The sequence below is a fragment of the Odocoileus virginianus genome, chromosome 30 (assembly GCF_023699985.2).
Source record: "Odocoileus virginianus isolate 20LAN1187 ecotype Illinois chromosome 30, Ovbor_1.2, whole genome shotgun sequence".
NCBI classification, from domain to species: Eukaryota; Metazoa; Chordata; class Mammalia; order Artiodactyla; family Cervidae; genus Odocoileus; species Odocoileus virginianus.
In genome coordinates, this window is record NC_069703.1 from 850540 (window position 1) to 873575 (window position 23036).

The window sequence follows — 23036 nt, forward strand, 5'->3', positions numbered from 1 at the left end:
AGTATCTCCTGGGTGGAGAAACTAGATCATTTTAAACACACAATGCTGCCCTCCTGCTGTCCCACCATGGCCCTGGCCACTCCTCCTCTCCCACTTCCTGCTCCATCTTCTCTATGCCCATTACCCCTTCCTTTTTGCCATTCTGTCCCCGACATTCAGCAAAACCCCCAAACCAGACCAGCCTAATCATGTGCATTCTTTTTCTTCAGCCCGAGCTGCTGAGTTTTATAAAGAAGTCCTTGCTGCTCAGACAGAGGTCACCACAGCATCACAGATTCTGATGTCAGCAGGAAATGTCACTATATGTCTTCAGTTCACGTGGCATAGAGTTCATACTGGGCTTCCTGGTGGCTCAGATGGTGAAGAATCGCTTGCAGTGTGGGAGACCTGGGTTCGATCCCTGGGTTGGGAAGATCCCCTGGAGGAGGGCATGGCAACCCACTCTAGTATTCTTGCCTGGAGAATACGCAAGGACAGAGGAGCCTGGCGGCTTACTCCATGCGGTGGCAAAGAGTTGGACACGACTGAGCGACTAAGCACAGCACTCATAGAGTTCATACTCCTCAAACCTTAGCCCACCTTCTCCTACCTCCTCAGCAGATGACCTGGTCTCTTTGGTTATTGAGGAAAGGGAAGCACTGACTGCCACCCAGACTCACCCTTCCCCATCCTCTAAGGCACTGGGCCGTCTTTTTCGCTTGTGCTCAGGATCCATCTTCTGCATCTTCTTCTTTGTTAAACTTCCTAAATGTACTTAGCCACATTCCTCTCTCCCTTTCTCTCCTTCTCTTTCTCTTACACACACACACCCCACACACCCTCTTTCTCTCTCGTCTGTCTACATTTCTTTTATTCTGGCTTCTGCCTTATCCTGCCTTCTTCCCGTATTGGCCAAACTTCCTGAAAGGCCTCCCGCATCACCTCTGTTCTCACAGTATACTCACTCCTACCAGCTGGCTTCGCCTTCTGCCTTCCCCACACTGAGTCTACCTCGCCGCTAGGTTGAAAAGGCCCTCCCCAGGCTCTGTGACGCAGGATCGCAGCATTTCCTGTCAACTTTCCTGACAATACTCTCTGCTGACTTCCATGACAGCACTCCATGCTAGTTCTCTCAACTCTTCACTCTCACCTTTTCAGACTCCTAATTGGCTGACTGCCCCTTATCCATTAGTAGCTCTCCCTGGGTTCTGGCTTCTCACTCCGCACATTCTCCCTGATTATCTTATCCTCACTCCCAGCTGGAACCACCACCTCACTCCAACCCAGATCACTCTTTTAAGCTCTAACTGCTCACAACTGCCTATGGGACACATCCACTTAGTTGTTCCACAGGCACCTCAAAATCACCATCTTGTTAACCAGTTTTCCTGTCCTCTTACCTAAACCCAGTCTCATCTCCCCCATCAAATCAGTCACCAAATGTAGCTGGTTCTCCCTCCTAATTTTTCCTTCTTCAGCTCTCCATCCAATAATCACTGCTTAGTGCAGGAGTCTATTTTTTTTTTTGCCTAGGTGCAACAGTCCCAAATTTATCTGTCTCTGGTCCTGCTAGATGCCCCTCATTCCCCAACAACATTACCTTCAGGAAGAGCTTTCCACAACCAGATTTCATAGCCTCTTGGGTCCTTCATGATCTCCTTCTCTAAAAACCCAAAGGGGTGGGTCTCTGCAACTCTGATATCACTATATGATCCTAACATTTCTGGCTACAGGTGAATGGCTTGAGAAACAAATATGATCCAAGCTGAACCAATCAAATTCTACTAAGAATTTACAATGAGGACCCAGAAGATTCTAAACAGGTATGTCAGCATTTAAACTGAATGAGTATTCACTAGGCGATTTTTGTTTTCTTCTATTTTCTGTGTTTTCTTAACTAAACAAATCAACATATAACAGTTTTGTAAGAAGACAACAAAAACCTTGCTATTGGTTTTAAAATAAAAACTGTAGGATTTTAATTTGTACTCTCAAGTCAGTTCTCATTCAAATGCTTACTTATATGAAATAAAAATAACAGATTGATGATTAGCAATAATATTTACTTGTGTAGTCAAAATAACCTCAGGTCATAGGAATTAAGGATTTCTTCCTATTAAATTCCTTCACTGCTTTCCTCTTCCTACTGTTTTTCTGGTGGGCCTCCTATAAAACCTTTGAGCTTCTACACAGAGGCAGTAGTGGTTGGTTAAAAGTCTGGGCTTTGAGACCAAACAAATGTAGATTAAAATCCTGGCTTTACCCTCAACAGGGTAATTGCGGACAATCTACTTAGTATCTTGTGTCTCAGATTCTTTCTGTGTGAAATAGGAAGATAAAGCCTGTGTCTCAAGATTGCAGTGAAGTTTATATGGCATTGTGTATATAAAGGTCTTGACACAGATTAAGCATACAGTAAGTAATATTACAAAAAATCTGTCAACTTGCTGGAGCCCTACCATCCTTGGTGACTGTTGCTGATCTCTAACCCTCAGGGCCCCTGGGCCTGTTCCTCAGTCAATCTGGCCCCCACTCTTGGCTCTAACAGTTCTCCTTTTCAAGATCAGAGACTCTGAGGTCTGCATATTAAAAAATTGCCCTTCTTTCACTGGACAGATGGGGCCTGGGTAGAGGATGGGGAGGACATGGGTATTTCAAGTAGTCCCAGCCAGACTTCCCAAGGAGAGATGGGGCACACCAGTGTGGCCCTATGCAATGGAACCCCCACTCCCACCCTGCGCCTCCAGCTTCAGCTCCTACTCTTCCTGCTGGTTTAATGATCTCCTATCACGCTGTCTTTTTTGTTCTTCTTCAGACCCACCATGAATGTTCCTGCCACGAGGCCTTCACCTCTGCTGTCTCCCCTGCCTCTTGCCTCGCTCTTACTTGGCTGGCTCCTGGTCTCCACTCAGTTCTCTGCTCAGATACCAGCCATGCCCTCTCTGCACACTGTTGAAGACAGTTCTCTTCCCCCAGGTAACCTCTGTCACCCTGCTTTATATTCACAGAGCACCCATTGCTATCTAAAAGTATGCTGTTTATTTGCCTACCTGTGTGCAGGCTAATGAAGGCGAAGTATTTGTCTTTTTGTTTGCTGCTGCTAAGTATGATGTCTGAAATATAGTAGGCATTCAATAAATATTTGTCAGACAACTAAATAAAATGTTAGAACAATCAGAAAGTATGTCAGCAATATATATAGTCAGCTAAAAATACGTGGGCTTGAGAACTTGGTAGAACTGATAGGTTTGTAACTAATAAAAAGAAACCAGAAGGGTACGCCAAGAATAGGAGTTGACAAGGGAAAAGACATGTGCTAGAATGACTTAAGACAAGTTCAGATGACAATTTAGGCAATTTAGAATAGAGGGGAATTGTTATTTTGGAGAAAAAAAACAGGGGTGGGGGAAATGAAGAGATGGTGATGGTGGTGGTGACTGTGGGGGTAAATTCAGACCGCCATGTCCAGGTGTGCAGGCTGTGCGCCACACAAAAAGCATCACATCTAAGCTGTTGTCGTTCACAGTGGGAAGCTTCCAGCCACTATTTCTCCCGCTCCTTTTCGTCTCCTCTCTCCCTGGTACTCCAGTTATGCACATGTTGCAGTACTTTGAGGTGTGTCACATTTCACTAAGGCTCTATCAGCTGTTTTGCATGTGCTTTTCTTCTTCAGACTGAACCATCTCCATCTATCTTCACCTTTTCTGATTCATTATTCTGTGAGCTCGCATTTACTGTTCAGCCCCTCTAGTGAATTTTTCATTTCAGTTATTGTATTTTCAACTTGAGAATTTCCATTTGATTTTTTAAAAACAATTTTTATCCTTTTATTAATGTTTTCTATTTGATGAGACATTATCACCATATCTTTTTTTTAAAAGCACGGTTTCCTTTAGTTCTTTGAATATCTTTATAATGATTGCTTTGAAGTCTGTATAATCCAACATCTGGGCCCTATCAAGGCAGATCTTGTTGTCTGCTCTTTCATTCCCTATGTATGGGTCACATTTTCCTCTTTCTATGCCTGTGTTGTAATTTTTTTTCGTTGAAAACTGTATGTTTTAGGTAACAGCAATTGTAGCAACTCTGGATTCCAATTTCCCTCTCTTGTCTCTGGAGCTTGTTTTTATAGTTTGTTTGTTTAGTAACTTGGTTAGACTATTTTAGTGAAGTCTGTTTCCCCCTTTGTCTCACCCTCTGGTAGTGTTGCTCCTGAGAGGGTGAAAACTTGGGTGTGTACAGATCCACCCTGGAATGACAGTGGGTTTAGCAAGCTGAATGAGGCCAGTCTCCTACAAATGAGAAATGGGAGACTTGTCCCCAGCAGGGCCCCACTGTTCTACTCCATCTTATACTTTCTTTTTAAATAAAGTCGATTTCTTTAAGAAGCGCAAGGGGGCTCCCTTTTCTTATGGAGTTTGTCTCCCCCAGGTCAAAACCTCTAAGCCACGACTCTGGGTGCCGGGAAGGGCAAGAGCCTCTCCTCCTCTCAGCTTGTCTTTTCCAGGGCAAAGCCTCAACCCCATCAGTGAGTTGGGATGAAGGTGATCACATTCCAGGGTTCTTGTTCCATGCCTGGGTTAGAGCCCTGTCTTCTAAGTGGTAGCTGAGTTTCAGAAGAGACCCCAGCCTCTCAGCCACACTCACAAGGAATCTAGCCTCTTTAACTCAGAGCTGGAAGGGATAAGAAGTGCTCTCCTGGTGAGATATAGTAACTCTTGATAGCGAGCTGAGGGCAGAGGAAGTCCCATCTTCTTGGCTACACCTGCCTATAGTAGAATTTCCATTCAGCTGAGCTGCAGGGGAAGCGGTGGGCAGGTGGGGGAGGGGGCAAGGGGGGATGAGGGAAGAAATGTGTTGTTGATTCAGATGCCTCAGGATCTCTCTGATTTTGAAATAAATTTTTAGTAAATTTTCTTGAGTAAAGAAAGTTTCCTCATTTAGGACAATTTCCAGAAACTTTAAATGTGGTTTCTGTTGTTTTAATAGTCTTCACTAGTTTTGCTTATTCCTCTGGGAACTGGGTCTGCAGAACTCCTCATGCTGAAGTCCTTGTATCTGCATCCTTGCAGGCTTGTATCTTTAAGATAATAAACACTTTCTGGCAAATGGCTATAAGACATATTATTCTAACAAACTCAACATGTTCCAAAACTTTCCATCAAATAAAAGTCATGTCTTGGGGAAGGTATACATTTTCTTGATTTGTACAGAGGCTCCTTTAGGTCAAGCCTTGGCCTTGGTGGTGAAGGCTAGGGGGTGGAAGTATAATGTGATTGGAGGTGGATGTGGAGGTGGTGTCAGGACACCATAGTATGGCGTCAGGACTGTTGCATTTGACTGTGCATGTTATTTAGTGTGCAGCTGTAGGGTCATCATAGATTTATATTTGTTATTATGATTCTTCAGGAGTGTTTCCCATTTGCTCTCCTGGTCTATCTTCCCACTTCATCACCTTGCTCTGTGTCCAACAAATTGATCTGTATGAACTGTCTCAATGGGCCACTCCACTCTCTGGCTTCTGGTTGAATTCAGAGAAAATCAGAGGGTAAAAAGAATGTGAGAGCATTTCTTCTTCCCATTCTCTTTGCTAGATTACCATGTGTTGCCCACATCCCTCTACTAAATATCCCAATTTTTGTCAAACAGCATTTTCCAGACAGCTGCCTTTCTCTGGTAACTACACTCTGCCCTTGAACCTCCAGGCCTAGTGGGTGATAACAGCTCCTGCCTGTTGCAACCCCTGGGATACTACTCTCCCCATTATTTGTTTCCCTAAATCCTACCCAAAGCTTTGTAAATAGTCCTTTTATTAACTGTACCTAAAGTATCCAATTTGAATGTACCATCTGTTTCCTGATGAGACCCTGGCTTATAACAAGGATTTTACTGCAGATGGCAGTCACATATCTTGAGGGCAGGGTACCTTTTCTATCTTGCACCTGAGCTAGCCATCCTAGAGAGGGTAGGGGAATTGTAGGAGAGTGATAGTGGTGCTTGGGGTGGCGGGGCTTATGAAATTTTTCTGAATGCCAGGATAAGACTAACATGTGCAACAGACATTATAGATTCTTAAACATGTGCATGATGCTCTCTAAGATAATTCTGGCAGCTTTGTGAAAACATCCTGGGATAAAGGATAGCTTCAGAAAAAGAAGCCAACTAGAAAACTGCTGCTCTATTATTGGAACAAGGCAGTGAGGGCCTGAGTAGAAAAGAAAACCTAGGGGAGAAAGAAAGCATCCCAGAGAGCTAGTAAAGGGTAAAGGCAGAACTTCCTGACAAGTTGTGTTGGAGATGGAAGGAAAAACAAAAAACAAAAAACAGGAAGAATAACTGTAGAACCTATGGGTAAACTAGAGAGTTGAGGAAGATGATAGAAATAAAAATGTTAAGAATGACTAATTGAAGCTTAGATATTTTAAATGCTCCCTGAGTTGTGACCACAGGTTTTAACAGCTAACAAGTATTAACCCTCTTAATCTCTTACTAACTTTGTGAAATAGATCTTGTTACTACAATTTACAGGAAACAGAAGCACAGAGAGCTCCAGTTACTTATCCAAAGTCACACAGTAAGGAAGTTACTGAATAACTGAGCTGAGATGTAAACTCTAGAGCCTGGAGCCTGCTGCCTCTGAAGATGTGTAGGAAGTGCTAAGGGCTCAGGGAGCTGGGGTCCTAAATCAGCTCTCCAACTTTATCTTTATCCCTGGTGTACATCAAAGTGGCCATCATTATCTCCTTGCTGTTTTCATATTCACCATATTCTTCCTACCTCTGACTGGAATGCCCTTGCCTTCTTGCCCACCTAACAATTAAAATAATAATAACATTGTCGAGCATCTGTTATATATGCTGTTACTGTTTTGTGTGCTTGATATGTATTTGCTCCTTAATCTTCAATGACCACTTCTTGAATTGGGTATTATTATTATGACTATTATTATTATTATTATCCATTAAAAGGTAAGCTACAGGGAGCAGGGATTTCTGTCTGTTTTATTTATCGGAATGTTGCCTAGCTCAGCAAAGATGTGTTGACTGAATAAACTTTACAGATGAGGAAACCAAGGCACAGCTTGGGCTAAGAGGACATAATAGTATGCCGTAGGGACTGGCTGGTGCCCAGCCGTCTGGCTTCCTAGTCAATGTGGTATCACTAACTCCCTCCAACCCAGTTGTTGAGATTAGCACAGACATCACCTCCTGTGGAAGCTGGAAGGTATCTTTTGGGAAATCTTTCCCACTCCTCTCCCCTTCCCATGGGAGGTCTTAGAAACAGCTCGTCTTGGGCTTTGAGCAAGATCACCAATCATGAATCATCTTGCTTGATCCGCAAATCCTGCGCTGCTTCTTTGTGGTCTTCCCCGCTTCTCCTTGACCTCTTCCCTTGTTTTCTATGCTTCTCTCCTCTTATGTACTCATTTTAGATTCCCAGGATCACACTCCCACCCTCAGGCTTGCCCTTTATCTCCCTTGGCCAAATTCTGGCAGTAACACTGTCCACACAGCCACTCCCCACCATTCCCTGGGGCCCAGTGTGCTAGCTTTGCAGAAGATACTCGGGTTTCCATTTCTATCCAAACTTTGATCCTCTCCAAGGCTCTTTTTATAGTCTGCAAATTGCATTTCCTGTTTCCTCTCAAACTTTGAAATTAGGCAGTGGAAGCTGCCCTGGGTGTGGCCGGTGAGTGTTTATTAGATGTCCAGCAGAATCCCTGCGAAGAGCTTAGTGAGCACACCTGTGGGGAGCAAGGATGGGTAGGATGGTCTTAGAAGGACACTGCTACTGCAGTCTTGCTTTAATTCATGTCCTAAAATTAAGCAAAAGGAAAATACCAAAAGGACAAGTAAGCAGCCTCATCACATTTCCCAGACAGGAGCAGATTGTGTCAATGATTGTGTTCTGTTAAGCACTGCAGTTGCTGTGACCTAATGTCCCACAAAGGAACTCTGGTTCCAACAACTGACAGTGATAACTAAAACCAAAATCTCGGTTTTTCCAATTGGAGATTAAAACTTATATCTGGAGCCATGTGTTTAGGGGGAATACAACTCGGTATTTCATAAGCCACAAATACTATTCTTTTCTTTCGGGAAGGAACCCATTCTTAGGAAACCAGTTAGGGAAGGCAAATTGCCTTTCGCGGTCTCGTTTCGATTCCTGGCTCTTAAGAGTTTGTGACTCATGACTACAGACTTCAGCCTGAGCCTGGGCAGTGGCCTGGAGCTGGGAGTGGAGGTTATTACTGGCGATGACTAACCAGCATCCAGCTGAGGTAGCGGAATCTGGTGCTGCTAATGAGAAAAGATGACTATTGCTTTTTCTTTTCCATAAGCTGGAGGTTTTCTTTGGCAGATTTTCATCCTGTGCATGAAAATGGCAGACTTGCTACTCCAGATGTTAAGTTTCCATAGATGTAGAATTATAGACTGTCAGAACTAGAACATTCCTTAGGGATCATCTCTTCTATTGTCTCAAGTTATATAGAGAGAACTAAAGTAGAGAGACCAGGTAATTTCCTTTGCTAATAAAGCTTTCACTGATGCTAGGGTCCAAGGTTTTTCCTGTGAAAGGAAAAACCATCTCCAGGGGTGGAGTACAGTAATTTGGAGAGAGCAGAATATTCTTCTGTGGATGACATTTTGTTCACACTCCTTTCGAGGTTTAGCAATGTTCTGATTATCAGTGACATAAGCAAAGTCAAGAGATGTGGGTTTGATTCCTGGGTCAGGAAAATCCCCTGGAGTAGGAAGTGGTAACCCACTCCAGTAGTCTTGCCTGGAAGGTCCATGGGACCACAGAAAGTCAGACACGACTGAGCCACTGAGCACATATAAGTAAGACAATGTCTTCAGTGCCAGCCTGGGAGAGAATAGGAGCACGAAGGCCAATGTATAGAGGAGCTCGTGGAGCACTGCAGAAGTTGGCCTTGAATTCTGCATGTTGCCCAGAGGCGCCTCTTGCATATTTCACATTTTCAGCCTGCCAATCTTGCAGACTGTATGTGGTGGGTTGCATTATGCCAAGTTACCTCAGGTGGGAACTTTGTTTCCGCAGATCCTCTTCCTGGCCTGAGCCAGGTTAGAGTGGACCAGAAGTGGAAACTGCACAAGATTCGAAAGGCAGAAGAGAGGCCATGGCTGTCACTTTCTGAGGGTCTTTTTGGAATCCCGTGTGGTGAAGGATGGGCAAAACTTATTCTCGCTCTGCTCTGCATCCAGACCACTGGCCATGCTGACCAGCAGCCCCGAGCCCCCTGCCAGATACCAGGCTACAGACCCACAGGAGAAACAAAGGCCAGAGCTCCCTGAAAACCTCATCACAACGGCACTCCACAATCCCCCTTCAGCCCTTGAAACATGATTAACTTCCCTGCTTGACTAGTTTGTGACACTTCATCCCCCAACTTGCCCTTTCACACCTTGACTCACACCTTGACTTCTCCAGCTGCTCCCACACTTGTGGGAGGCCTAGTTCCTCTAAGGGGTACTTTATCCTGAAACACAGAGTGACTCTGCCCCTCTGACAGAACCCTGAGTGATTCATGCTGGGTCTCTAGGCAATGCGAGCCTGGGGCATCCAGGGTTCCTCCCTCTGCCTGCATTTGGAAATCCACTAGAAACCCAGATGGCAAAGGAGGAAGCAGGAAGTACTCTTAATGCGTGCAGGCAAGTACATGTTGTCAGCACCTCCCTGTAAGCCTCCTCAGGTAAAGAGAGAAGGGCCCTGACTCTGTTAGCAAAGTAAAGGAGGATGGAGGAAGCTGAGAGCCATACATCCTGGTGTGCCCACCCATGGGGATAGTGTTTCCATCAGGCTAAAGCCTTTCCTAAGCCTTTGCAACCTCTAACCCTCTCTTGTTCCTTGCTTCCCCCCAAAGAACGGAGCTGTATTACAAGATTTTTGATACCCTCATTATCTAATGGATCTACAGAACTGAAGACTGGCTTCCTTAATCTATTTTGACCGTTCCTATTTCCAGACCCTTCTGGAATGAGATAAGTTTTGAAAATCAATCTTAAAAGCATTGATTAACTGATGATTAACTGAACTTTTCCAATCCCTACAAAATGCATAATTTGTAGCTTCTCACGTTATTGTTTTCACCCTGTCATTTAAAAACATGACATGATAGTGGTAAAAAAAAAAAAATCAGAATATCATTTGAATTAACTTCCAGAGGCCTAAGAAAAAAAGCCCCAAATTAGAAAACTGCTAAATTCACCAGATGAACTAGATTCACCAGTTCACTCAGCTGGACTCTAAATGGCATAGGAAGGACATGATTATATCTGACAGTAGGATATCAGGTGAATTTTTTAGTAATTTTTTTTCTCTTTTCTTCTTTATTGTGCAATGTAAATTTTCCTTTTAAATTTCCACATTGATTTTTTTTAAAAAAATATAGCTGACTCAGGAGTTCCTGTAAACACTGAGAGCAGGTTGTTAAAACAGATGTTCTAGAAGAAAGGATTCTCTGGTTAAAGCTTGGGAAATAATGGCTTCATTCAAAACAAGAGCCAGAGTGCCCCTTGTCTTAGGAGCTGTGCGGGACACCTGGCACAATGTATTGGTCCCAGTATAGTTAAACATGTTTGCTTCCTGGAAGGCTCTTTAGCACCAGTGTGCATCATGAATTCCAAGCAGAAACACTGTGCCACATTTTCCCAACTGATCTGACCACCCTTCTTCCTCTTCCTCTCTCTTTTTTAAAGCTTACACAGTAGAAGTAGTTTTTCTTAGGATACTTGTTTGTGAATAGCTGACCTAAATCAAATAAAATCCTGAGCCTAACTCATTTATAAAAAGAGTATTTTTAAAGTACACCATTTGCCAGGAGAACACACTGGTCATAGCAAACACCCTCTTCCAACAACACAAGAGAAGACTCTACACATCGACATCACCAGATGGTCAACATTGAGATCAGATTGATTATATTCTTTGCAGCCAAAGATGGAGAAGCTCTATACAGTCAGCAAAAACAAGACTGGGAGCTGACTGTAGCTCAGATCATGACTGAGGCTCAAATTATTGCAAAATTCAGACTTAAATTGAAGAAAGTAGGGAAAACCACTAGACCATTCAGGTATGACCTAAATCAAATCCCTTATGATTATACAGTAGAAGTGAGAAATAAATTTAAGGGACTAGATCTGATAGACAGAGTGCCTGATGAACTATGGACGGAGGTTCGTGACATTGTACAGGAGACAGGGATTAAGACCATCCCCATGGAAAAGAAATGCAAAAAAGCAAAAGGGCTGTCTGAGGAGGCCTTACAAATAGCTGTGAAAAGAAAAGAAGCAAAAAGCAAAGGAGAAAAGGAAAGATATTCCCATCTGAATGCCGAGTTCCAAAGAATAGCAAGGAGAGATTTAAAAAAAAAAAAAAAGGCTTCCTCAGTGATCATTGCAAAGAAATAGAGGAAAACAACAGAATGGGAAAGACTAGAGATCCCTTTAAGAAAATTAGAAATACCAAGGGAACATTTCATGCAAAGATGGGCTCGATAAAGGACAGAAATGGTATGGACCTAACAGAAGCAGAAGATATTAAGAAGAAGTGGCAAGAATACACAGAAGAACTGTACAAAAAAGATCTTCATGACTCAGATAATCACGATGGTGTGATCACTCATCCAGAGCCAGACATCCTGTAATGTGAAGTCAAGTGGGCCTTAGAAAGCATCACTACGAACAAAGCCAGTGGAGGTGATGAAATTCCAGTTGAGCTATTTCAAATCCTGAAGGACGATGCTGTGAAAGTGCTGCACTCATTATGCCAGCAAATTTGGGAAACTCAGCAGTGGTCACAGGACTGGAAAAGGTCAGTTTTCATTCCAATCCCAAAGAAAGGCAATCCCAAAGAACGCTCAAACTATTGCACAATTGCACTCATCTCACACGCTAGAAAAGTAATGCTCAAAATTCTCCAAGCCAGGCTTTAGCAATACGTGAACTGTGAACTTCCAGATGTTCAAGCTGGTTTTAGGAAAGGCAGAGGAACCAGAGATCAAATTGCCAACATTCGCGGGAACATCGAAAAAGCAAGAGAGTTCCAGAAAAACATCTATTTCTGCTTTATTGACTATGCCAAAGCCTTTGACTGTGTGGATCACCACAAACTGTGGAAAATTCTTCAAGAGAGGGGAATACCAGATCACCTGACCTGTCTCTTGAGAAACCTGTATGCAGGTCAAGAAGCGACAGTTAGAACTGGACATGGAACAACAGACTGGTTCCAAATAGGAAAAGGAGTACATCAAGGCTGTATATTGTCATCCTGCTTATTTAATTTATATGCAGAGTACATCATGAGAAACGCTGGGCTGGAAGAAGCACAAGCTGTAATCAAGATTGCCGGGAGAAATATCAATAACCTCAGATATGCAGATGACACCACCTTTATGGCAGAAAATGAAGAGGAACCAAAAAGCCTCTTGATGAAAGTGAAGGAGGAGAGTGGAAAAAGTTGGCTTAAAACTCAACATTCAGAAAAGTAAGATCATGTTATCTGGTCCCATCACTTCATGGGAAATAGATGGGCAAACAGTGGAAACTGTCAGACTTTATTTTTGGGGGCTCCAAAATCACTGCAGATGGTGATTGCAGCCATGAAATTAAAAGACGCTTACTCCTTGGAAGGAAATTTATGACCAACCTAGATAGCATATTAAAAAGCAGAGACATTACTTTGCCAACAAAAGTCCGTTTAGTCAACGCTATGGTTTTTCCAGTGGTCATGTATGGATGTGAGATTTGGACTGTGAAGAAAGCTGAGTGCCGAAAAATTGATGCTTTTGAACTGTGGTGTTGGAGAAGACTCCTGGACTGCAAGGAGATCCAACCAGTCATTCCTAAAGGAGATCAGTCTTGGGTGTTCATTGAAAGGACTGATGCTGAAGCTGAAACTCCAATACTTTGGCCACCTGATGGGAAGAGTTGACTCACTGGAAAAGACCCTCATGCTGGGAGGGGTTGGGGGCAGGAGGAGAAGGGAACGACAGAGGATGAGATGGTTGGATGGTATCACCGACTTGATGGGCATGAGTTTGAGTAAACTCCGGGAGTTGGTTGATGGACAGGGAGGCCTGGCATGCTGTGATTCATGGGGTCGCAAAGAGTCGCACACGACTGATTGACTTAACTGAACTGATGAGATTGATTTATACAGATGATCTTTTTCTAATTATAAATATGTAAACCTGGTGACTCAGTGGTAAATAATCCACTTGCAAATGCAAGAAATGCAGGAGATGTGGATTCTATTCCTGGATTGGAAAGATCTCCTGGACGACCTTCCCCAGAAGGATCCCCCTGTGGAGGAGGAAATGGCAACCCACTCCAGTATTCTTGTCTGGAAAACCCCTTAGACAGAGGAGCCTGGTGGACTAAAATGACATTGTTTTGCAGAGTTGGACACTACTGAGCACACATGCACATTCAGCAATTTTAGTTCTCTGTGAGGAAGGACTGATGCTGAAGCTGAAACTCCAATACTTTGGCCACCTGAAAAGAGCTGACTCACTGGAAAAGACCCTGATGCTGGAAAGGATTGAAGGCAGAGGAGAAGAGGATGACAGAAGATGAGATGGTTGGATGGCATCAGCGACTCAGTAGACATGAGTTTGAGCAAGCTCTGGGGGAAGCCTGGTGTCCTGCAGTCCATGGGGTCACAAAGAGTCAGACACAACTGAACAACTGAACAACAATTGTTATGAGGATTTTTTCCATGCATGTTCCATATCTATGTGAGATGTTGGCCTGCAACCTCCTTTTCTCACGATGTCTTTGTCTGTTTTTGGTATTAAGCAAGGCTTGCCTCACAAAATTATTTGGGGAGTATTCTATTTTCTGAAAGAGTTGGGAATTATTGGAATTAGTTCTTCTTTAAATATTTGGTAGAACGTGACAGTAAAGACATATGGACCTGAAGTTATCTGTGGTATAAGGTGCTTAGCTGTGAATTCAACTTCTTTAACAGATGTAGAGTTACTCAGGATATTTATATATAATTTTTTGAGCAAGTTTTGGTCCAAACTATCTGAATTGTGGGCTTCCCCAGTGGCTCAGTGGTAAAGAATCTGCCTGCAATGCAGAAAACTCAGGAGATGCAGGTTTGATCCCTGAGTCGGGAAGATCCCCTGGAGGAGGGCATGACAACCTGCTCCAATATCCTTGCCTGGAAAATCTCAGGGACAGAGGAGCCTGGTGGACTACAGTCCATAGGATCACAAAGATTCGGACACAACTGAAGCAACTAAGCATGCATATAGGCATCAAAATTGTTGATAATATAATGCTTCTTAATTATCCTTATAATATATAGAGGATCTGTAGCAAGGTCCCATAATTCATCCTGGTTATTAGTATATTATGTGTACTCTTTTTCTCTTGATCTTTGTTGATCTTTTCAAAGATTAAGCTTTTGATTCCATTGATCTCCTTTATTGTTTTCCTTTAAATTTTCTTGTGGGCAGAACTGTTAGTCATGAATTCTCTAAGAATTCATGTCTGAATTCTTTTTTGTCTGAAAAGTTTTTATTTCACCTTCATTTTTCATTGGGTGTGGAATTCTGTGTTGACAGTTTTCATTTAGAACATTAAAAATATCACTTCATTTTCTTCTGGCTTGTATAACTGTCTTCAAGACTTTCTCTTTATCTCTGGATTTAAGCAGTTTAAATATGTTTTGTTGTTATTTTTTGGCATTCTCTAAGCTCTTGGATCCATGGTTGATGTATTTTATTATTTAAAACAATCATCCTTAATCTCTTCACGTATTTCTCCTTCTTAGTTTATACTCCCTTCTCCTGGGATTCTGATGACATGTTTTTATGTCCATTTAGATTAGCCCATAACTTGCACATTCTAGAATTTTTTCCCTAGTATTTTTGGGTTTGAGTTTGGGTAATTTCTGTTGACTGCTCTTCAGATTTTCACTGCTTCTTTTCTTAGTTGTGTTGAGTCTACTGATAACCCATACATTTATTTTCCATTTCTGATATTGTTGTTGTTCAGTTGCTAAGTCATCCAACTTTTTGCACCTCCATGGACTATAGCATATCAGGCTCCTCTGTCCTTCAGTCTCCCAAGGTTTGCTCAAATTCATGTCCATTGAGTCAGTAATGCTATCCAACCATCTCATCCTCTTTTGCTCTCTCCTCTTCCTCTTGCCCTCAATCTTTCCCAGCATCAGGGTCTTTTCCAATGAATAGGCTCTTCCCATCAGGTGGCCAAGGCATTGGAGCTTCAGCTTTAGCATCAGTCCTTCCAGTGAATATTCAGGGTTGATTTCCTTTAGGATTAACTGGTTTGATCTCCTGGTTGTCCAAGGGACTCTCAAGAGTCTTCTCCAGTACCGCAATTAGCAATGCATTAAGCATCTTAGTTGAATTCATCTTACCTGCCTGTGTAGCATCCCGTGTCTCTTCTCTCTCTGGCTTGAGTCAGTCCTTATATCCTGTCTCCATGGCAGGGTCTTCTTCTCTTATATTTTAGGTTAATTGGTTTCATGTGAATTCAACTCTCTGATGCATCAAAGTGAATTGTATTTTGCAGTCTATGCAGCTTTTTCTTTTTTTTAAAAAATTATTTATTTTAATTAGAGGCTAATTACTTTACAATATTGTGGTGGTTTTTGCCATACATTGACATGAATCAGCCATGGGTGTACATGTGTTCCCCATCCTGAACCTCCCTCCCACCTCCCTCTCCCATCCCATCCCTCAGGGTCATCCCAGTGCGCCAGCCCTGAGTGTCCTGTCTCATGCATCAGACCTGGACTGGCGATCTATTTCACATATGATAATATACATGTTTCATTGCTATTTTTTCAAATCATCCCACCCTCACCTTCTCCCACAGAGTCCAAAAGTCTCTTCTTTACATCTGTGTCTCTTTCGCTGTCTCGCATATAAGGGTCATCATTACCATCTTTCTAAACTCCATATATATGCGTTAATATACTGTATTGGTGTTTTTCTTTCTGATTTACTTCACTCTGTATAATAGGTGTCAGTTTCATCCACTTCATTAGAACTAACTCAAATGCATTCTTTTTAATAGCTGAGTAATAGTCCATTGTGTATATGTACCATGTCTTTCTTATCCATTTGTCTACTGATGGACATCTAGGTTGCTTCCATGTCCTGGCTATTGTAAACAGTTATGCAGCTTTTTCTTGTTACTGTGGTGGGGGGTGATGCTCTTCTTAGCCTTCTATAACTTAGATGGAAGTGCCACCTTCTTTCTCCTTATGTAATCTCCACACATCTCTCACTTCTTTCCAATTTTCTTTTATCTCTCTCACTCCAATCTATCAACATAAATACCAAGTCCTAATTTCATTAGGCAGAGAAATCCAGATTTTTTTCTGTCCCATGCTCATGCATCCAGGCCGTACTTAGGGACCCTTATTTTTAAATCAAAAAGCAAAACAAAAAAGAGCACATGAAGATCTTATATAGATCTTGTAGAATTAAAGAATTGTGCACAACCTATGATACTATGTGTTCGGTTAAAGTACCAGAAAATACAGAAACTATTAAATCACTATCGTGCTAATAATTTTTTTTTTTTTTAGTTGGAGGCTAATTACTTTACATCATTGTGCTAATTATTAAGTTGCAAGAAACCTGGAGGTAATCAGTCCCAGGGTTAATTTGATGGCTTAACAATGTCCTTAATGGTGCTTCAGAGTCTAGCTCACTTCCTCAAACACGTGACCTCATGGTTACATGATGGCTGCCACATCACTGAACATTATGTCCTCAAAAAATTATGTTCAAAGGAGGAAGAATAGTTGGGCAAGAAAGACATCCAAATCCACTCTAGTTGGACACTAGAAAAACAGGTTTTCTAACCAGTTCAGTTCAGTTCAGTCGCTCAGTCATGTCCAGCTCTTTGCAATCCCATGGACTGCAGCATGCCAGGCCTCCCTCTCCATCATCAATGCCCAGAGGTTACTCAAACTCATGTCCATTGAGCCGGTGATGCCATCCAACCATCTCATCCTCTGTCGTCCCCTTCTGCTTTCTAACCAGTAACAATACAATTAGGGACAATGTTCAACCAAACCTTAGGGCTGTTGTACATAAACATGAATGAGATGACTCCCTGCCTTGCAGTACCTATGATACCAGAGCTCTACTATAGCTGATCAATAGAAATCGTATGCTTTCATCCCCCTGGGGGCCAGAATATCAGCCATGGTACTCACTTGCACAGTCCAAATCTAACACCATTACATCTACTTGGTCAAACAAAGGTCATATGCCTCTATCCTAACTGCAAAAACATCTTATCTTTGAAATGTAACTTTTCTGTTTTCCAAAACTGGGGCCACATTCATACCTCAAAGCTAGTTATTGATAAGGAGACTGATTCACTCTTTAGGATGGGTATATTCTCTCCATTAAAACTGAGAGTTTCTTCGTACGAAAGGGATGAGGGGAAAGGCTGTTGGACAGGCAAACCAATTCATTCCTTCAGTAGTTAGGCACTCACTACTGGATGTGCTAATACTGTTCTAGCTATGCAGATGTCTCAGTGAACAAGATAGAAAGTATCCCTGACTTTGAGGAGCTTACATTCTAGTTGAGGGGAGATGAGCATTATTCATTAAGTATATAGTATTAATATATGTCATGCCAGAATGTGATAAATGACATGGAAAGGAGAAAAATTAGACCAGGGGACTAGGAATATAGGAGTTTGAGGTGGAGCAGAACTTAAATTTCTTGAGAAGGTAAGATTTCAGCAAAGACCTCAAGGAGGAGAGGAAGTGAATCTTGTGACTGTGGGGAGCAGCTCTTCAGATGCAGGGAAGAACAAGTGCAAAGGCCCTGAGGCAGGAGTGCTTCTGGCCTGTGCAAGGGGACCAGGGAGTGGGGAGTGGAGGAGATGAGCTTGGCGAAGGAATGGGGAAATAAATCGTGTGGGGCCTACGGCCATTTTGAGGACTGATTTCTAGACCTAGTGAAATAGAGAGCTATTGAGCAGAGGAGGAACATGATCTGAGTTGTCAGAGCATCACTCTGACGGCTATGTTGAGAATAGACTATTGGAGGCAAGGAAGAAGGAGGAGGACTTATTAGATTAAAGCAGAGATGCAGAGATGGGGCGATAGGACCAGGGTGTTATGTTGAGGGTCATAGCAGTGATGCAGCCTGACATGTATGAAAGGTCCAGTCAGTGTGATTTGATGAGGAAAGTGATGTGAAGTGGGAAATGAGCACGGTAAAAATGACTCCAAGGTTTTTGTTCTGAGCTGCTGGAAGGATGGGGCTATCATTAACTAGGATGGGAAGGCTGTGGGCGGAATGGATTGGGGGCCAGAGCATGAGGATCAGAAGTTCATTTTTTGGAGAGGCAAGTTGGAGATGTCTTTTATACATCAGGAAGTGTTATCTCCTAGGCAGTTGGGTGTGTAAGCCTACAATTTGGGTGAAAAGTATGAGCAACAGATATAAATGGTCTCTAGAGGAAAACAGCAGCTGGCAGCAACTCTTGTTTTAAATAGGGGATTTTTCCCTCCTCCTGGTATAAGGTTTCCAAATTAGTAAAATCCTTTGATGATTTTCAAAGTCTAATGTACTTTCACACATTAAACCACATTTTTTGGAGGGATTTAATCAAGGTAAAGTAGCTTAATTAAAACAAAGGATTGTTAACGGAATTAAAGATCCTTAATCCATTAATTCATTATCCTTCTGTTTTCCTGGCTGAATTTTGAAGGGAAGCAGGATGTTGAAATATGAAGGCTGTGGGCTCTCTTGACATGAGACCAAGGTTTGTGTCTAGGTTCCACAGTTTATTAGCTATGTGAAAGTGGCAAATTATTTAGCCTCCATGAAGTTTAAATAACTCTATCAGGAGTAATTACAGCACTAGCTGTCATTAAAATTAGAAAAATTTTTTTACCAGCATCTATCAGAGTGCTTAGTCATTTGTTCATTCAGCAAATAATTATGACCTATTTTGTGCTAGGTGATGAATATTCTGTTATACATAATAGACTGTCTTCACCCTTATGAAATGTTCAGTATTGGAAGCAAGTAGTTTATTAAAGAAGAAGCTAGAATGTTAAGAAACTTGTGAAAACCTGCTCAAACTCACTGATGGGGAAATGCAAGTTAAACTCAATGAAATATCACTTCATATTCATTAGATTAAGAGGGAAAAAAGTAATAGTATCCAAGTTTGGTGAGGCAATGGGGGAAACAGAAATTCTCTTTTTGATGAAGGTGGGAGTTCAATTGTACAGCCACCTTGGAGATGAACTTGACAGTATCTAATAAAGTGGAAAAAGCACATCCCATCCAACCCCAAAGTTCTACTGCTGGGAATGGGTGCCTGGGAAACTCGTGTATGTGTGCTCAAGGCAACATGCTCAGGATATTCACTGCAGCACTTGTGATAGCAAAAAAGTGGAAGCAACCTAAATGTCTATCAGTGGGATTCAAACAATGTGATATTATTCAGGATTTTCGATGAATTCCATATGTCAATGTGCATAAATCTCCCCCCAAAAGATGGGTAAAAATGCAAGTTGCCAAAGACACTACCCTTTGTTCTATTTAAACACCACACAAAACAACATCATATGTTCTTATGTAGTAAAATGTTAAAGTATACATGGGAAGATACATGCAAAGGTGGTTACCTCCATGGAGGAGAAAGAGGAATGAAATGGATGGGGTGAGGAGAAGAGACTTAGCTGCTTCTGTGATGATTTCTTGCTTAGAAATAAAAAAAGAAGTGAACAGGGCAAAATAATATATTAAGTCCAGCAACTTATAAATGGGCTGTTATTATATATACTTTTCTGTTTGAAATATTTCATAAGCATTTAAAAATGTTATTGTGGTAAAATATATATAACATGAAAGTTACCATTTTAACCAGTTTTGAGTGTACAGTCAACGGTAGTAAGCACCTCCACATTGTACAGCCATCACTACCATCCATCTCCAGAACTTCTCTCAGCTTCCCAAACCCAAACTCTGTGGCCATTAAACACGAACTTCTCATTCTCCCTCCCCTCAGCTCCTGGCAGACACCATTCTACTTTCTGTCTTTATGAATTTGACTACTCCAGGTACCTCATAGAGGTAGAATCATATGTTATCTATACTTTTGTGACTGGCTTAAAATAGTATCCTCAAGCTTCATCCACACTGTAGTGTGTGTCAGAATACCCTTTGTTTCTAGGGCTGAATACTATTCCATTCTGTGTATATTCCACATTTTGTTTATCCAGTCATCCCTCGATAGATGCTTGGGTTTCTTCCGCCTTTTGACTATTGTGACATAATTAAACCATTCAAATTAAAATAAATAAATAATAGGGAAGTTATAATTAGATAAAGTAAAAATAAAACAGTTTTTCACTCAATAAGAATACCCAGAGATAAGCTTTTATCACACCAAGTCTGTACCCACTGATCTAGGTAGGCTCTTGGGAACAGGTGGCACAATGCGAATGTCGTGTGTGTGTGTGTGTGTGTGTGTGTGTGTGTGTGTGTGTTTGTGTGGTGTTTTAAGCTGACGAGGAGTCTTTTTCACTCACGGGGCACCAAGGCACAGACAGTGCCCACTAGCAGCCCACCCACTCTGTCAGAGGTAGGGCTGGCTGTGAGGGGCAGCTGTGGTCTGCAGCCCCAGCTTCTGCCTCTGCCGCTCCAGGAGCCACTTCCGCCACAGATGGTGTTCTGGCTCAAGCCAAAGTTTCCTTCTCCGTAACGCTGGCACAAGTCAAGGAAGAAAACAAGCCCGGTCAACTGGCACGTGGTGAGTATTCGGGTTGAGAACTATTTTGAGCCCCCTGTGCCAGCACGACAATTGCAGCTGAGGCAGACCGGGACCCACCCAACTCTGGCTCACAGCAGCACGCATCACACCGCATCACACCCATCACGACTGCTCATCTGAGTGGTTCCGGACGCCTGCCACCAGGGGTGCTCAGACTGAAAGCACTGGGCCAGATGCTCCTCACCAGTGTTCCTCAGAACTCCTTTAAATGAAACAAGGCAGATGGAAATGGAGCTGCTCTGGTTAAGGGGTGGAAGTGGGGTGGGTGTGAACATGGAGAATCCAAACCCCAGTGGAGCTGCAAGGAAGCCCTGCTCAAGGCTACTGAGCACTAGTCTGAAAGCCCACTGGCATATGGGGACACAGGAAGGAAGAGGATTCTAATCCAGAGAGGGGCAAACTCTTGTATGTAAGGTGAACCAGATATGCTGGTTGAAGTGTGTGTGTGTGTGTGTGTGTGTGTGTGTGTGTGTGATTGCCAGAGCCCCCTCCATATTGCCAGTGTGGTCTCTTAAACATGTCTTCCAGACACTTAGGGCTCCTCAGGGAGTGATTTGAAAATCCCCGACTTGTCTAACCTCATTTAATCCTTATAATGCTCACCAGATGGTGTGTTATCATCCCCACGTAACAGGGTGAAAACCCCACAGGCTGGAAGTGATGGAGCCAGGGAAGCTCCTCCTGAGGCCTGAACTGCCTGTCTTTCAGCAGAGGCACACACGTGCTGCAGCAGCTTAAAGAGAGAAGGCTTCCATATGACCCAGCAATCCCACTCCTGGGCATACACACCGAGGAAACCAGATCTGAAAGAGACACGTGCACCCCAATGTTCATCACAGCACTGTTTATAATAGCCAGGACATGCAAGCAACCTAGATGCCCATCAGAAGACGAATGGATAAGGAAGCTGTGGTACATGTACACCATGGAATATTACTCAGCCATTAAAAAGAATTCATTTCAATCAGTTCTAAGGAGATGGATGAAACTGGAGCCCATTATACAGAGTGAAGTAAGCCAGAAAGATAAAGACCATTACAGCATACTAACACATATATATGGAATTTAGAAAGATGGTAACGATAACCCTATATGCAAAACAGAAAAAGAGACACAGATGTACAGAACAGACTTTTGGACTCTGTGGGAGATGGCGAGGGTGGGATGTTTCGAGAGAACAGCATCGAAACATGTATATTATCTATAGTGAAACAGATCACCAGCCCAGGTTGGATGCATGAGACAAGTGCTCAGGCCTGGTGCACTGGGAAGACTCAGAGGGATTGGGTAGAGAGGGAGGTGGGAGGGGGGATCAGGATGGGGAATACATGTAAATCCATGGCTGATTCATGTCAATGTATGACAAAACTCACTACAATATTGTAAAGTAATTAGCCTCCAACTAATAAAAATAAATAAAAAAAAAAAGAGAGAGAGAAGGCTTCTGGGAACTGTGGGTTCTGCCCCCAAATGAACCATCCCTCAAGTTGGGGAAGCCAACTCTCGCATGCAGAATCAAGCAAATTCTAGTTGGGCTGGGTAGGGGTGGAGGGACCAGGGCCAAGCTCAGTGAGGTGGAACCAGGACTGGGATTGCGGCTCATCTCCTGGGGAAGTCCCCTGCATTCAGGTCTCTCTTCCTCCAGCTCCTGATTCCCAGGCTCCTCACCTGCTTCCAGAAGAGGATGCAGGCTGCCAGGTGCCTGGTAGAAAACATATGACACATGGCAAACAGCAGTGGCTTCCTTCCTCCCAGACTGCCTGGCCCTCCAGGTGCCCAAGTCTGCTCTTGTCTAAGGGGAAGGGGAGGGGCCGGCAGGGGACAGGGGGGAACCCTGGAGAGCAGAGGTGGGAGCTGTCTGTGGGGGTGGGGTGGTGGGATGAGGGTGCCTTATGCCCAGTTGGAGGAGCAAAGGCCACGTTGGGAGATGGTTGTGGCCTTTGTTAAAAGCTCTGCTTAGGAACTGGGTTTCACTTTGAGTCTCTTTGTTACCAAATGCAAGTCCACATGCCTGATGCACAGTAAGGCCAAACAAACCGAAATGTCAGAGTTTGAAACAGAGAAAGGTTTATTGCAGGGCCCAGCAAGAAGAAAGGGTAGCTTGTATCCCCAGAACCCCTAAACTCCCTAAAGGGTTTCAGCAAAGCATTCTTTCTGGGGGTGCTGCACCATCCAGCTTGCAGAATCCCAGACCAGGGGTTGAGCTAGGCCATGGCAGTGAAAGCACCAAGTCCT

At 43.0% G+C, this 23036-nt stretch overlaps 1 long non-coding RNA gene across 1 annotated transcript; it reads left to right on the forward strand.

The window, feature by feature from the left end:
- The first annotated feature begins 1045 nt into the window (after positions 1 to 1045).
- Positions 1046 to 6703, forward strand: LOC139032126 (uncharacterized). The gene is made up of 3 exons (XR_011484651.1): positions 1046 to 1802; positions 2795 to 2955; positions 6508 to 6703. It is a non-coding gene; the product is annotated as an uncharacterized lncRNA (long non-coding RNA).
- The last annotated feature ends 16333 nt before the right edge of the window (positions 6704 to 23036 follow it).